Here is a 15,203-nt window from a genome sequence, read left to right on the forward strand (position 1 = left end):
TAGTTTAATTTGCATTTTCAGTAAATTAAATTAAATTTTTCTTAAACACTTTTCTTTCGTTTAACTCTCTCTCTTTCTCCCTAACGCATACGGCATGAATTCTCTTTCACTCTCAGATGTTTGATTCGGTTTTTGTTGTGATTGCTGGCTTCGGTTTTGTTGTTGTTGTTGTTGGTATTAATAAAATCTTGATGGATTTTTGTTCCACAACATTTGTGCACATTTTCTTGAAGAATTTCAACAATTTTCACACATATGTAATTTTATTTTATACACCAGATACTATTATATTTTTCTTTTTCTCTGAGACGCCTCACGTTTTTCTTCAATTCTCTTTCACACAGCCGCTCTCGCTCTCTGTATTTCTCGCTTTTTTTTCTCGTTTTATTTTTTTTTATTATGTTTCACACACACACCACTTTGCTTGCGCACGTAGACGATTTCGTTTTAATTCATGAATTTTGTTTCGAATTTGTGAAATTTTCCATTTGTCGAAAAATTCATCTTGTACAACACAAAAAAGATATTCGTTACAAAAGATTTGGTATAATATTTTATAAAATTTGTCACTTTAGCAGGTCTTGTCGAATATATATGTATATAATTTTTTGTTTGTTTGTTTGTTCAATGCGCGTTGCTCCGTATCAAACAACCGTTTCGTTCGAGGATCGCTGAGAGAATGTATCTGATAGATGCGCTCGCCGTAAATACTTGCCCTCTCGCCGTAAATACTCTGAGAGAATGTATCTGATAGATGCGGCACGCCAGGCCAACAACTTCATTAGGGCCGCAGATACATTTACTCTCGCGAGAGAGTGAGCGATTACGCTCTCTCGTTAACTGCGGCCATTTTGGATTGAGCTCGCTCTCTGCGAGGGGAGTTTTACTAATCATTAGATGACCATCTGGTATGAGTAATTTTTATTTTTATTTCAAGTTTCTTCACTAAATTTAAAAAACAAAAACTATGATGGTAAAATATGTATGAAATTGATTTATTAATCAATCAAATTATTATTCGATATATGTATGTATGAAGTTATTTTATATAACATTTTTTCAAGTTTTTTTTATAGACTGTTCAATTAGGTCTAATAATTATATGATCTTGCGATACTTTTGGGTGAAAAATAATTATATTAAACCGTATATAATTATTTCATATATTTATTAACATAATAAACAAATTTTTTTTTCTTTTAAGTTTTAATTAGACAACATTCGCGGAAATTCTTGCCTTTAAAATGTATTAACTAATTAATATTATTTAAAAAACTTGCATTATTGAGCTTAACACAAATGTGTTTTCAAATTTTGGTTTCAAAATTAATCCAATTAACTGTGCGGACTTTACAGTTTTGTACGTTTTTTAAATTTGACAGTTTGACAGCCACTGTGGACGAAGACAGAGCTTGCTAATTTCTATTGTTGCTTTTTGGTTTGGACCACCCAAGCGAGGTTGCTGGTGGTGGACCACCCAAATATAAATGTTGTTGTTGTTGTTGTTGCCTTCATTAAACTCAACGGCCGGCATTGTGGGTGGTCCTCGGGTTTCGTATCCCTCTGTCCCTGTCTCACTTGACGGCAGCGTCGGCGGCCTTCATCGGAGCTTTTATTGTATGCTCTCTATATATGTATGTGTGTGTGTTTGTGTGAGTGTATGTTTGGGGAGCGCGTGCGTGGCAGGCTTTTTTCCCCCCGTATGAGTGTGTGTGTGTGTGAATTGTTGGCAAATTTGTTAGCTTTGTTGTTGTTGCATGTTTTTAATGCTAAATTATGAGCAGGATGTTTTTGTTTTTTTCATTCTTTTGCATCTTCTCCCCATTCGCGGAGGCTGTCCCTGTGTGTGTGTGTGTGTGTGGACCACACAAGTTGAGATGATTCTCTTACCTTTTCGCGGGCAAATTATAGCCATGGACTGTGATTGGAGAGTTGGATCCCAAAAAGGATGATGGAGTTTCTTTCGAAAAGATCAAATACAATTTGCCCAAGAAATCAAAGAATAAAATATTTATTTTTATAGCCTCACACCTGTTTTTACTATAACTGTTTAAAGCAAAAATTGGCGCTTCAATTCAAATTCAAATGCAACTGTAACTGAGAGTGAGAGATAAACAAGATGGAAAGACAGAGAGAGAGAGAGTGTATGGACCCACCGCCATGCAGCGGGCTATTATAATCAAACAGTCAAAGCAAGAACAACAACAACAGCAGCAGCAGCGGCAGCAGCAACCACAAACAACAAACAACTTTGATGACGAGCAACACATATCCCCCCTCCCTTCTACATGCATCCCCCCGTAAGCCCACAGGCTCTCTCACCTGGCCTAACGTTAACTCAAATGTGAATGGCTGCACTTCTTCATCCCCTCCCCATCAGACATCTCTCCCCCCTCTCTACTGACTTGTTTGGTTTGTGTGTGGCTTTTTTTGGCGACTTGGGCGGCAGCTTCAGCTGCTCTCTCTCTGTGTCTGTCTTTTGCTCTCTGGAGATTGCGCCATTTTTATACCCTGTATTTATATGTAAAAAGGGTATATATAGGGAAAATGCACTTGTCTTAATAGATGAAAATTTGAGAAATTTGTTTCGAAATTGGGTCTATAGTATGCTAATAGTTATTATAGAGTCCATATAACCTATGTATGTATGTATCATAATCTTAATCTATAAATAGTCAATAACCTTTGCACTTTAATTTAATTCATTCTAGGTATTCCTCAGTCGTCTACAAAAGTTATTGCTTATTTTATTTTTTACTCAAACACACACACACACACAGACAAAAAGAGATGAAATGACTCTCAACTTTTTGGTTTTTCGTTTTTGCTCTCAATGACTTGCATTTTGTTTTTGCCTGCTCCAAATGCTCCCCATATGGATCAAGACAGAGAGAGAAAGAGAGAGAGTAAGTATAAGAGGGAGAGGCACTCACACACATACACACACGCATACACACGCTCGCGGCGGCATCTCTGGCAGCTGCCACTGGACCACCAACGTTGAGAGCTTCATTTGCCGTTTCAGTGGTTGTTGTTGTTGCTGAGGACAACATCTTCGGCCTTATATCATTCACAGTGAAGCGAACTAAGCAATAAATGGATTTCACTGCAGGCAATATTGTGAATGATTTAAGCTAAACTCTCTCGGCCAGGCCTAAGCCGTGCTCGCACTCTCTCTACGTCTCTCTATTGCTGATCTCTTTCATCTTCGTTGGCGTTTTTTTGTGCTCCCCTCACTATCTCTCTCGCTCACTCTCTGTTGGCGTCGCTATCCTTTTTGCTCTTTCAGTGGATTTTAACGACACGCTGTTTGTTTTTAATCGTATAATGTCTTAATTTATAGTGCAGCCAGCGGGCTGCCTAGATCTGCCTTTTGCCTCTTCTCCCGACCGTCCCCCCTATTCGGAGACCGGGTTTTAGTCGCCGACCAAGGCAATTGCATTTGTCATTGGCCTATAACGCCATTAACATTCCGCCTTCTTCTGCTCGTTGCTTCCCCCTTACCCCCCTGCCTACATACTCCCCAACCAACCCACCAACTCACGATGACCACTCGCTATGCCACTTAAAGTTTAACTGCATTTTCTGTCGTACTGTTGTCGGCTAGAATGCGATGAGGAGGAGTAGATGGCTATATGGAGGGGGACGAAATGACCGTAGAGGGGCGTTTGGGTGTATTTAATGTAATAATTACTATTTGCCACTGGTAATACGTAGAGGAACCAGCCGCAGTCGCGTGTGTGGTAAATTTGTTTGCGGTTGGCAACTCTTTTTCCTTTTTTTTTTGCTGTCTTTTTTTTTGTGGTATCTTGGCGTCGGCTTTTGCGGTTCATGTAATCAACCGCCCAGTCAGCAGCTCCCCCTCCCGCCCCAAGCCCCATCCAGTTGGCTGTCCCTCTCTCTGTCTGTGTGTGTGTGTGTGGTTTTTCCAGCTTCTTTGGTGGTCCTGTCCCTGGTCTTTCGATGGTTTCAGTTTATGGTTTTGGTTTTGGTTTTGCCAGTCCAATGAATCGATGGCTTTTTGGTTATCATTTGGCATGGAAAGTTGTGAAGTGGCCAGCTTGATGAGTTTCAGGTGTGGGTGGCGGGACAAAGCTTGAAATTTATGAAAGGACTTTGATTGAATCAGCTTTAAATTATAAGAGATTGTTATGCGATATCATAGTAAGTTTACCTTGACTTGGGTGGACCTTGCTCCTTGTGCTCCCACATAACTTTTGGAAAGGTTTTTAGAGGGTTTTACCTATTAGGAGCACCTTTAATGGAAAACCAATAGTTTGCTTCAAATATTTCTCTTTCTCCACACATTTATATTAGTTTAATCAATTGACAGATCATGTTAAATCGATGCAAACAACAATGTCATTCAAAGTTAATCCATCTAAAGCTGACCAGTTTGATATAATTGCTTAAATCATCTAAGATTAAGCTCAAATTGACATGAAACATGCATTATTTCCAAGTTTAGATTACATTTCCTTTGTTTTTTTTTTGCTGATCATGATGCCGCCAGGACCAAATGTTATCCATCATGCTCATATTTAATGTATCGTACTTATACACTGGTAATCCTGCCGACTGAAAATGAGCTTATCGGTTGGAGACCATAACCCATTTTCAACTTGGAGTCAGTCGGATGTGTTAATGTGACTGCAACAACGATAAGAACAACAATAACAACAAAAACCGAAACCACAAAAAAAAGAGCAACAAACAAAATACATTGGAGTTGGAGTTGGAGTCAACAACAACAAGCTTAAGATAGATATAAAAGTAAGGCGATAAGCTTCAACATCAACTCCAACTCTGGACTTAGTGGATGGACGACAAAGCTGAAGGAATGAGACTGGGACAAAGTGATTGGAGTTGAAGGAAGGTTTTGTGGCGGGGGCAGGGGGCGGTAGGTAGGCTGAAAAATGTTGACGACGCATGCGTTTTGCGTTGGTTGTCAAATTAATTTCGTTTTGTGACGACGTCGTCGTCGGAGTCGGAGTCAGAGGCAGAGTCGTTTGGAGTCAGAGTAGTCGTCGTCGTCGTCAAAGTCTTATTGGGTCTTACGGCCATGACAACAATGCGACTGCGTGGGCGATGTATATATATAAGCAAACAGAATTGTTGAAAAGAACAGAACCCAACTCTGGGGCATTTACATATCTTTAGAAGACGCATGCATAATTTGGTGTCTATATCTCTCTCTCTGTCACTCTCTCTTTATTATCTGTGTGTGTGACAATAACGCAGTCGAATGGGTGGTACCCAATGACGCACTGTAGCAGACAGCCAGACATCCTTAGCATACATAAAAGCTGGTGAAATGTGAAATGTGTTGACTCCACTCCACTCCACCGCCAACCCAACCCAACCGAAACCAACGCACCGCACTTCTCTTATCGTTATACCTGTGCTCCAACCATTTATGTAGAATTCGCCACAACAAAAACAAAAAAAAAACGTCTTAACCGCAGACCCAATCTCAATCACCCTACCATTCGGCTTGATGGGGAGCTTGGTAAGAATTCGTGGAATGACTGCACAAATCGACGACGACGTCGACGACTACGACGATGACGATGACGACGATGATGATGACGCCTGGGTGGTCCACTCTCGCCCGGTGGTTTATGAGGCACGTGCGCTGGAGCTTATGGGGCTGCCGCCAGCTCATTGAGTTGCTTATTTACGGCTCGAAGGTATTTCGATATATATTTTTTTATTTATGTCGACTTGCCCGACTCTTTATTGGTGTGAAGTGAAGAGTAATAAGAGTAGGTACACAAATTTTGCGGGGGTTGTATAAGGTCTGAGAAGGTGGGAAGTTCAAATGAATTCAGGTAAAAAAACAGATCGCAGAGATGTGTAAACAAGAGATGTTATGAAAGATCGGATAGAACAATGCCCCTTTACATATACATACATACATTATATATCAATTTGCGGTTACAGTGTTGGTAAACAGACTAGAAGTTCTTCTTAACTTCTTGGTAGTGTAGGTTAACAAGTTCTAAGCAGACTTGAATATAAGCTTGACGACTAGAGAAAACATGTTTGAATATTAGTTTAATGACTTAAAGTTAGTAGTAAATGATCGAATTTTACGATGGTTTAAATTGGGACACAAGTTTAATGGCATGCTAAGTTAAAGACTAGAAAAAATAGGAAGAAGGGGCCCTAGTAAGCAGCCTAAAAGTTACGTAAAACTGAAGTACACTGGCTCTTAAGCACTTTTCCACACTCAAGTACTCCATGAGTCGTTCAAGTGATATTTAAGTTAACCAACACTGCTTGCATAACACTCAAGTACTACTTATGCAAGCAGTGTTGGTTAATTTGAATATGACTTCAACGACTCACAGATCATTCACCTATAAAATCGTTGCTCTATCACGGATCATTCACCTATAAAATCGTTACTCTATCAGAGATTTCCCAAATCAAGATTTCAACGATAATTTTCATAATTTAATTAGCCATAAAAAGCATCAACCGGCTATGCAAGTTTTTCTCTCCATTTGTGGTAACTATCTGCATATCTAATCATTGACAACATTTACCATTTTCCATTGCCTAATACAATCAATTAGGCAAATGTATATGCTATGTATATGTATGTATGTAACCGACTTAACTGAACTCAACTGAAGTCATCATAAAAACCATCGAACCATAATTCAACAACACTTCACTTGCCTGCCGAGCTGCGTTGACAACTCAACTTGTTAGGCCCGACATATCTCTAAATCGATACGATCGCTAGAGACACTGTGAGATGTGAGGAGAGACCACACGAAAACCAGGCCTAAACCACAGGCTCTGGCCTGGCTTGGCTTGGCCTGGGACAGTTTATGGCCTTTTGCGACTCGAAACTCAAACTCAAATCAAATGAAAATCTCTTTCCAAGTTGATTTGCAGCTCAAAAGCGAGCGAGAAAAGACACCCAACTGTGCCGACATACATATATATATATAGTCTCTGGAGTGGTGGTGATGGTGGCGGGGGGGAATGGGATTCGGAATGGAAATGGTTACCGCTCTGTGACCGTATATCATTTGTTTACATTGTATTGAGTTGTTAGCTGGCCGCCGTCGCCCGATGTAACATTTTAATTGGCATTGGCCAAGGGCCGCACACGTTGACCCGTTCGTTCATTCGTTTTTTGGGTTTGGTTTGGTTTTTTTTTTTTTTTGGGATACAATTTCGATAAGCCTATCAATGTCGGGGTCATGCGTGGGCTGTCCAGATATTGGAAAAGACTTATTTATTTTTTTGGTTTTTTGTAAGCTTGCCGGAAGTTTGTGCTTAGCCCCTAACTGATTCCTTAGCTTGGTGGCCATTAATCAAACAAATTTTCCTTCCCCCCTTTTTTTTTTAAGTTAATAACTTTATCGAGCATTGTGCGGGTCTTTTCTCTGCTGCGGTAGGTAGAAATAAAAACTTTAAGAACCGCATTAAACCTCTTAAGTTCCTATTCAGCTCTCTATGACAGTTTTTTTTTTTCTAATGCATATTGTGGCTGGCTATAGAATTGACTAGAGAATAGAATAGAATAGACTAGAGAATAGAAAAGACAAAAACTCGAAACGCCTTTTGTCATGGACACATCTTGAGAATCTATTTGTTTGTTTTTGTTTGTCGCACTCGGTGTAATGATCGGCGTTTGTCATTGTAAAGGTACAACACAACAACAACAAAAAAGACAGAGAAATAGAGGAACATTGCGTGGGAGAGCGAGAGGTGGTTGGGACAGGTGAGATGCAGATGGAAATGGAGATGAAGATGAAGTTGTAGGTGGATGTGGAGAGAAGTTCCTATGAAGTCAACAGCTGGTTTCAAAAGAACTAACAAATGTATGCTGAAAAAAAAAATAACTATGAAAAAACTTCTTTAACATTTACTTTTGGGAATCTCTTTCACTTTTTTGTGTTTCTTTTTCTTTTTTTTTAGGAAAAATTAGGCAAAAATGGAAAGGAAATTTTTAGAAATGCTAATTAACTGAGACCTAAATGTCAAGAGAATTATTCCTTTTCTTGGTATTTGCATTCTTAAAGAAATGGGGAAAGATTTACATTCAAATATTAAAAGTTAGTCAAATAAAATTTGAAATCTTATATTTGAAATATAAAAATCCATAACAACATTTTTTTCTAAGTAGAGTAAATGCTTAGGAAATTAGACCGTTAAAATTTTAAACTAAATAATTGATGATTTTTCTAATAAAAATCCCAAATAAGGCCCAAAGTTTGTGTAACTTATTGATAAGTTAGTAAGAAATATTAAAAAATTTGAATTAAAAATAAAATGGTATTCCCAAAAAAGGAATAAGCATTTTAACATATATTTGTGAATAAAAGTTTAGTTCAAATTGTTTTGTAAAATCAATAATTTAATATTAGAAACTGATATATGTACATCGATTTGTGTACAGTTTAGGTAGAAGAACAGAAACGGATTCAGGTCATTGGTCCAAGAATATAGGACTATAACCTATTTTGATTTTGTTTTATCAGTAATTTTTCGACAATTTATTCTAGAGCCGTCCCTGTTCGGGGATGTTCTCGGAGGACATTTAATATCTTTGTAACTGATTTTTCTTTCTTAAAAAATATAAATATAGTTTATTTACTTCATTTATTAATGAAGTCATTCCCCTATTTATACATATATTCAATTCGTTGTCTGTTAAAAAAGTAAGATACAAAATATTTGTATACTTTAGCGGACGATCTTATGAAAAATGTAGTATTTCATTTTACATTAAAGCTTCAATTAAAGCTTAAACTGTGTTTAACGTTGTAAATAAATAAAAAATACATAATTTTAAAAAAAAGATGAGATTTAAGTTAAATAAATAAAAATTATTGTCCAAGGAATGATTGTAAATATAAAAAAAAACTTTTAAATAAAATAAATATATATTTTTTAAAAAGAAAAACAATTATTATTATAAATAAACTAGCTAGTAAATTAAGTAATTTAATAAGAGGCTTGGGAATTAATAAAATTTTCTTGGTACTTAAATAAAACCAAAGAAAATGAATCAAAACTAAAAAGCTCTTCAGAAAATTGATTAAATATTTGATCCTCTGATTATAATCAGAATTTATTTATTTAAATTAAACAAACAAATAGTTTTCTTTTGAAAAAAAAGAAATTCAATCATAATTGAACGCTTTCAGAGATTAGAATCTTCCAAGTGATTCTATTTACCTAACTCCCACTGTATTTTATTCTTCAAAAATATTTTTAAATTTGCTTTAATGAGTTGACTTACAAAACTTACACATCAATCTAAGAGAGCAAGCTACAAATGAAGCAAACGATTGAAGTTGGATAATAAATTGACTTGAAATTAACTTTGAGTAGAGTTCTCTTCAAAAAAAACTTAATTTTATTACAAAATTAGCTAACCATTAAAATGAAAGGAAAAAAAGTAAGAAAACGATTCGTTCTACCTTCCAAGAATGATCAACCGACACACACACAGGCACCGAAGGAGGTCCTGAACTCATAACTCATCATTAATAACCGAACCTAAATAAGACATTTTATTATTGTTACCAAAAAGAAGAAAAAATTGAATTCCAGCTGTGTAACGGGCCCAGAAGCAAATGGATGGCCAGTAGATTGAAAGACTTCTTCTTTTCAGGTGTTTTGTTTTTTTCTGGGCGGCGGCTTTTCAGTCAAGGCAAAGGGAAAGGAGATCTATATATATATATACATATATACAAATGTAGAGGAAAATATCCAGAGGGGCCTCAAAGAAGACATCAAAGTGAGGTTGTCGTTCGTTCTGCTGTTGTTATTATTATTATTTGTCTCACACTTCCTACACCTAAGGGCAATGCCATAATTAAAAGAAAGAAGGAAAATGCAACCCTCTTCTTTCCCTTGATACCTACCCCTAGAGCACAACTAGTTGATCTGATCTGCTCTGGTCTGCTGTTAATCTCATTTTTGCCAAGTGCAAAAGTCAGTCTTTGGAGATCAAAGTCAAAGCCGTCATTCGACATTTTGCCCCGAAGCGTTAATCTGGCGTATAGAGAGCTACCGCTACCTGTTCTTTTTTCTTTTGCTTTGTTGTTTCTTCTGCTGATGATCATCGGTCTCTCTACACTCTAGTGTCTTCATCTTCTTACAACAGTTTCCGTAATTTTCGTAAAAGCGATTTGTGTTTTGGTGTTTTCTTCTTCTACTCGTTCTGCGAAACTAATTGATTATTTTGCCCAGTTGTTGACGGCAAATGGCAAGAAACGGAAGACAAGTTAATTTTCTCACACCTTTTTTCTACGAATTAATTTGTTTTGGCCTAATCAAGTCAACTACCGACCGATGGGCCTGAGAAGATAATAAAACCGAAAACAGAGAACGACAAGAGACTCAAAAATAAAGAAAGAAACATCAGGAGATAATCTACAATGTGCTTATGCCTTCAACTAGGACCCCATCCAACCCATTATCATCAGCGCAGCATCAGGAGAGTCCCATAAAGACGAGGAGTTGTGCTTATTCGTCTGCAAGTCAAGTCAGCAAATTTTGAGTATATGGTTTCAGATTTCATCAATGTCAACAAATTTTGAGATTTTTTTTGCATTTGAAAATTGGCAAAACAAAGCCACAGAATCATAAGAAAAACAAAAATCCCATGAAATCTAAAAACAAACAATTTTTTTGATGTCTTTATAGCTGTTTATTTCTTTAAAAATGTTTTTAAAATCTTTTAGAATTTAAAATCTTCTAGAAAGTGAATTCAGTGGAATTGACTAAAGTTAAGGAATATAAAATTCTTTAAATATTGCAATTCCCTAAAGTAAAAATGTATAAAGGATAGAAAGGGTATAAAATGTTTCTTTGAATAACAATCTTAAAATCTTTTCTTCAGTACTTGAAGGAAAAACTTGAAAACTTGTCATAAATTCGAAAAAAAAAACAAAAAATATTTAAATTATTAACTTTTAAAGGAGATTAATGTGTTAAGTTGCAAAGAGTTTATCCTATTGCTGTCGAATATGTATTTAGATTAAGAATATTCATCATAGTTTTAATTATGTAATCACAACAAATTAGGCGCTTAATATAAATCAAAGTTGAAAAATGTCATACATATAGTAGAAAATTTTAAAATAGAAAAGAAGGTTTAATAAAGTTTTAGCTGTTAATTCAGTAGTTTTGAATTTAAAAGAATAATTATTATAATCAATCAATTATTATACATATTTATATAGTTTTAGATAACTTAATATTATTTGTTTTAAATTTTGATGAGGTCATTTCTCAATACAACAATGATAGAATGATAGAAGAATATAAAGTACCTAAAAAACTTTTTCTTAAGGTCCAAAAGCGTACAATCAATTTTACAAATTTTTAAAATACGACGGGTCTGAATTTTTGAGCTATTCATCGAAATTCATTTTTTAAAAAACCCATTAGAGAAACGCCCACAAAATTTACGGTACATCATCACAATAGAATGACCAACGCAACGTTATAAATTAACACATCAAAACTTTTCACTAACATTATATAAAAATCTCATAAAATCTAAATTTAAGGTCAAAAAATTTATGTCTCAAATTTTTTGCCGCCACTCTACGATTTGATCTATACCTATGTAAATACAGTAGAATCCGGTTATAACGACTCTCAAAGGACCGAGGATTTTCTTCGTTATATTCGGAAGACGTACTAACCGGAGGCCTTTTCATATAAGTTTGTATTGGGACTAACCAATCACTGATCGAACTTTAGTCGCTATATTATACGGAAGTTATAAACGGATTCTACTGTACTTATATTATTATAAATAAATATTTATCCCTACAGTGTCTCCTGTTTTTGTGTTAAGCCTGTTCTAAATGGTTTCAGTTCATTTTTGTAAAAAATACTGCCGAAATTCGCATAAGTGAATATTTTGTAATATCTAAGGAAGGGTGTAGCTACCTATGGTATGGACAAGGGGGGTAAATGGTTTACATTTTTTGGTATTTAAGGAATTCAAATCAAAAAGGATTTATGAGACAAAGTTAAAAAAAGCTATTCCGACCCACTCTAATTTGAATCCTCGTTACGCTCTTGTATTAATCTACATTTCATAGTAAGAATATAAAATAAACTTAAGTTCAAGTTCCAAAAATGCAGATTTGTGTCATGAACTGTAAGATATTTTGATTTTTGATCATAGATTCCTTATTTTTATTACCAGGATGATTTAGTTTGCCTTTTTTAATAGTATTCTCTTTCATTAGCTTTTTACAAAGTCTTCTAGTGGACTCTGAAGTACACAATATATAAAACCTTAAATTATTGAAAAATTTTATTAACTTATTCCTTGCATATTACATTTTCCTTCTGGTGTAAACTTCATAAAAATATTCTTTCCCATTTTTTTACCAGTTCATTGAACTTTTTGATGGGCATTAAAAGCAAACTAGAACAACAAATTCCTTCAGTTGAATTCGGAGTGGGATAAAAAATCAAACAGCTTCCGAATTTCCGTTGAAAAATAAACAACAAACCAAGCGGCAAATTACTTAGGCAAATATTTATTTAAGAAAAACCCAAAATGAAAACCAATGAAAAAAGCGAAAACAATTTCGGTATTTGTCTTCTTTTGTTTTTATTTTTTGATGATTCATAAAAAATATTGTATTATAAGCTTAATTAAGGCAGAATAAACTGTCCAAGACAAGGATAACATTTTTGATTTTTTTTTTGGGCGATAAAGTTTCAAGTCCAATTGACACAGCAGGAAGAAAGAGACTTTCGGGATCAGATCAGATGAAAGAGGAAACTTCGTATTCGTATCAAGAGGGAACCGACAATTCAGAGACCACCCGGAAAGCCAAAAGAAAACAAAATCGAAAATGAAAGAAACATACAAAATTAACCTACCTACATACTTATTATGTATATACCGAATAGATGGCGGGTCCAAAAAGTGACATACAAACATCCGGATGGCTGTATAGAGATCGTATAGATATATATTTCATGTACATATATAATCAGATGTATGTATTTTTGTGTGGATGGCTGGCTTTTTGAATAGCCCCAAAAGCAACCTTACATTTATTGATTTCATCGCAAGCCAAGATGTTTGCCAGTTCAGTTCACCAGTTTTGCGTCTCTCTTGGTCTTGGTCTTGTCACTCCACTCTGCCCCCCAAAACCAAACCCCTTTTCGGTTTTGCTCATCGCGTAGAACAGTGGCAGCCGCACAGCCCAGAGCGATTTACCACACACCCATCAACATTTCAACTTAATTCCTTTTCGAGTCGCTTTCTTGGCAACAGCAGTGCCAAAATTGAACCCTACATCTGGCATAGACGACTGGCCACAAAAACCATTAAGTATATATGTTATCTTTAGGATGCAATACTTCAAAGAGTGTTTAGTCTTTCTTTGTAGTTTGATTTGATTTTTTAAAGGTTGTAATTGGTAGACTTTTAGATCACTGAATTCCTCACATTTGTAAGCTCATAAGCTCTGAAATTTCTTAAATATCTCAAAGCTAATTTTAAGTATAATAAATTTCCTTTCATTTCCTTAATTCCATGTTGAGTTACTAATGGGTTCACTTAATGAATCTTCCAAATAGCTTAACCATTACGTGTTCATATAATTAACCTTCATTTAAGCTTTAAGTAGAAAAAATTTCAGTTCATTAACTTCTTTTTAAGATGAGTTATGGATAGGTACCTACCTACCTAGGGGACAATTGTAAGTCTACTGTTTTATAAGAATGTTTCAATGGAATGCCATTAGATCATCTATACGTTTTTTTTTCGGAATTATACTACAAAAACTTTAAAATTTTTTATTTAAGTTTTTCTTTCTCATAGATTTAGTTATTAATTTAGTATTTTTTGTTAATAAGTTTGAGAGGAACTACGTTAAAACTCTTCAAAAAAAACGTTTTAAAGATCGTGTATTTTTGTTCCTTGTATATATTATTTAATCCCACCTTAGAAACTCTTAAATGGTTTTTCACTTAATAAGGTTTAAAAGATTTTCTCTAATTTTATGTATCAAATATGTAATTTAAGACTTTTCGTCCAACATTTCTGTCCTTTTAAAAGCGGTTAAGCACGAGAATCCTTTATTTAAAGATCTATGGATCTATTTTTTCGATTTGAATATAATTTCGTATTCAGAAATTGTTCTTTTGAGGTTAAGCTGAGGTTAATTTTACTGAAAAAGGTCCTTAAATGTGGTATCGGTTCAGGGACTTACTTCATAAATAAATAACTTTAGTTTTACACTGGAATCGATTTAAGGACTTAATCTAAACAAACTTTTCTTTCGTTCTGTGGGTTACTTTTTGATTTTTCTGTTAGCAAATGAATTGATCAAAACTTTGTCCGGTTTTTGGAGACTTAACTTTATATCGCTCACTAATTGTTTGTTAAAGACCTTTCTTCATTTCTCTTTCAGCCTGAGAAGATTTTTAAAGTTCGCTAGTTAAAGTTAGGTCATCATCTAGGTCTGTCTGGCCTAGACTTTTACTCCGAGTCTTTGTCGATTTGTTGTTTTCCTTGCTGATTGCCAAGGTGCTGCCTGCGATCGCCGCGTATGCCATGAATTTGTTCCACTATACGTGCAATCATGTCGGTGCCGGCTGACTGAGTCTGACTTTGACTTCATCTTGGTCTTGGCGGAGTCTTGAAGTCTTGGCTCCTGTCTTTGGCTCCTTCCTCGATATATATATGCACATATGTACATACATATGGTTTAGGTATCTGGGCCTGTAGACTGGAGACTTTGTGTAAATCAGTAGCCTGCTATTGAAGATGCTACATGAACTTTGGCTGCCATGGTTCAATGATGCAAAGGGGGGTCGAAGTAGAATATCTCTCTCCCTCGCTCCCTTTCTCTCTCTCTCTCTCTGGTTTCACTTCATTCTGTAAGCGGCTTAAGTGAATTTCATTTTCCACAAGGAATAGAATGAGGAAAAGGAATGCTTGATGTGAGATGGACTGACAATGTACGTGGAAACCATAAAATATATATAGGGAATTTTTTTCTTTTTTTTGATTTTGTTATATGAATTTCCATTGGCCATTTAGAAGAGAGTTTATGTTTAAAATTCTGCTGAACTAGAAACTGATAAAAGCTAAAGTTCGTAAACGTTCTAACAGTTTTAACTTAAGCCAAGTTGATGAGATTTATTTCAAGTTGTTCTTTGATTAAGGAAGAACGAGAAGCCTT

At 35.4% G+C, this 15,203-nt stretch overlaps 1 protein-coding gene across 1 annotated transcript in view; it reads left to right on the forward strand.

The window, feature by feature from the left end:
- Positions 1-15,203, forward strand: part of LOC6640555 (mitochondrial sodium/calcium exchanger protein) — a 69,865-nt gene that overhangs the window by 48,595 nt on the left and 6,067 nt on the right. The window lies entirely within an intron of this gene.

Source organism: Drosophila willistoni, assembly GCF_018902025.1.
Source record: "Drosophila willistoni isolate 14030-0811.24 chromosome 2L unlocalized genomic scaffold, UCI_dwil_1.1 Seg196, whole genome shotgun sequence".
Classification (NCBI taxonomy): Eukaryota; Metazoa; Arthropoda; class Insecta; order Diptera; family Drosophilidae; genus Drosophila; species Drosophila willistoni.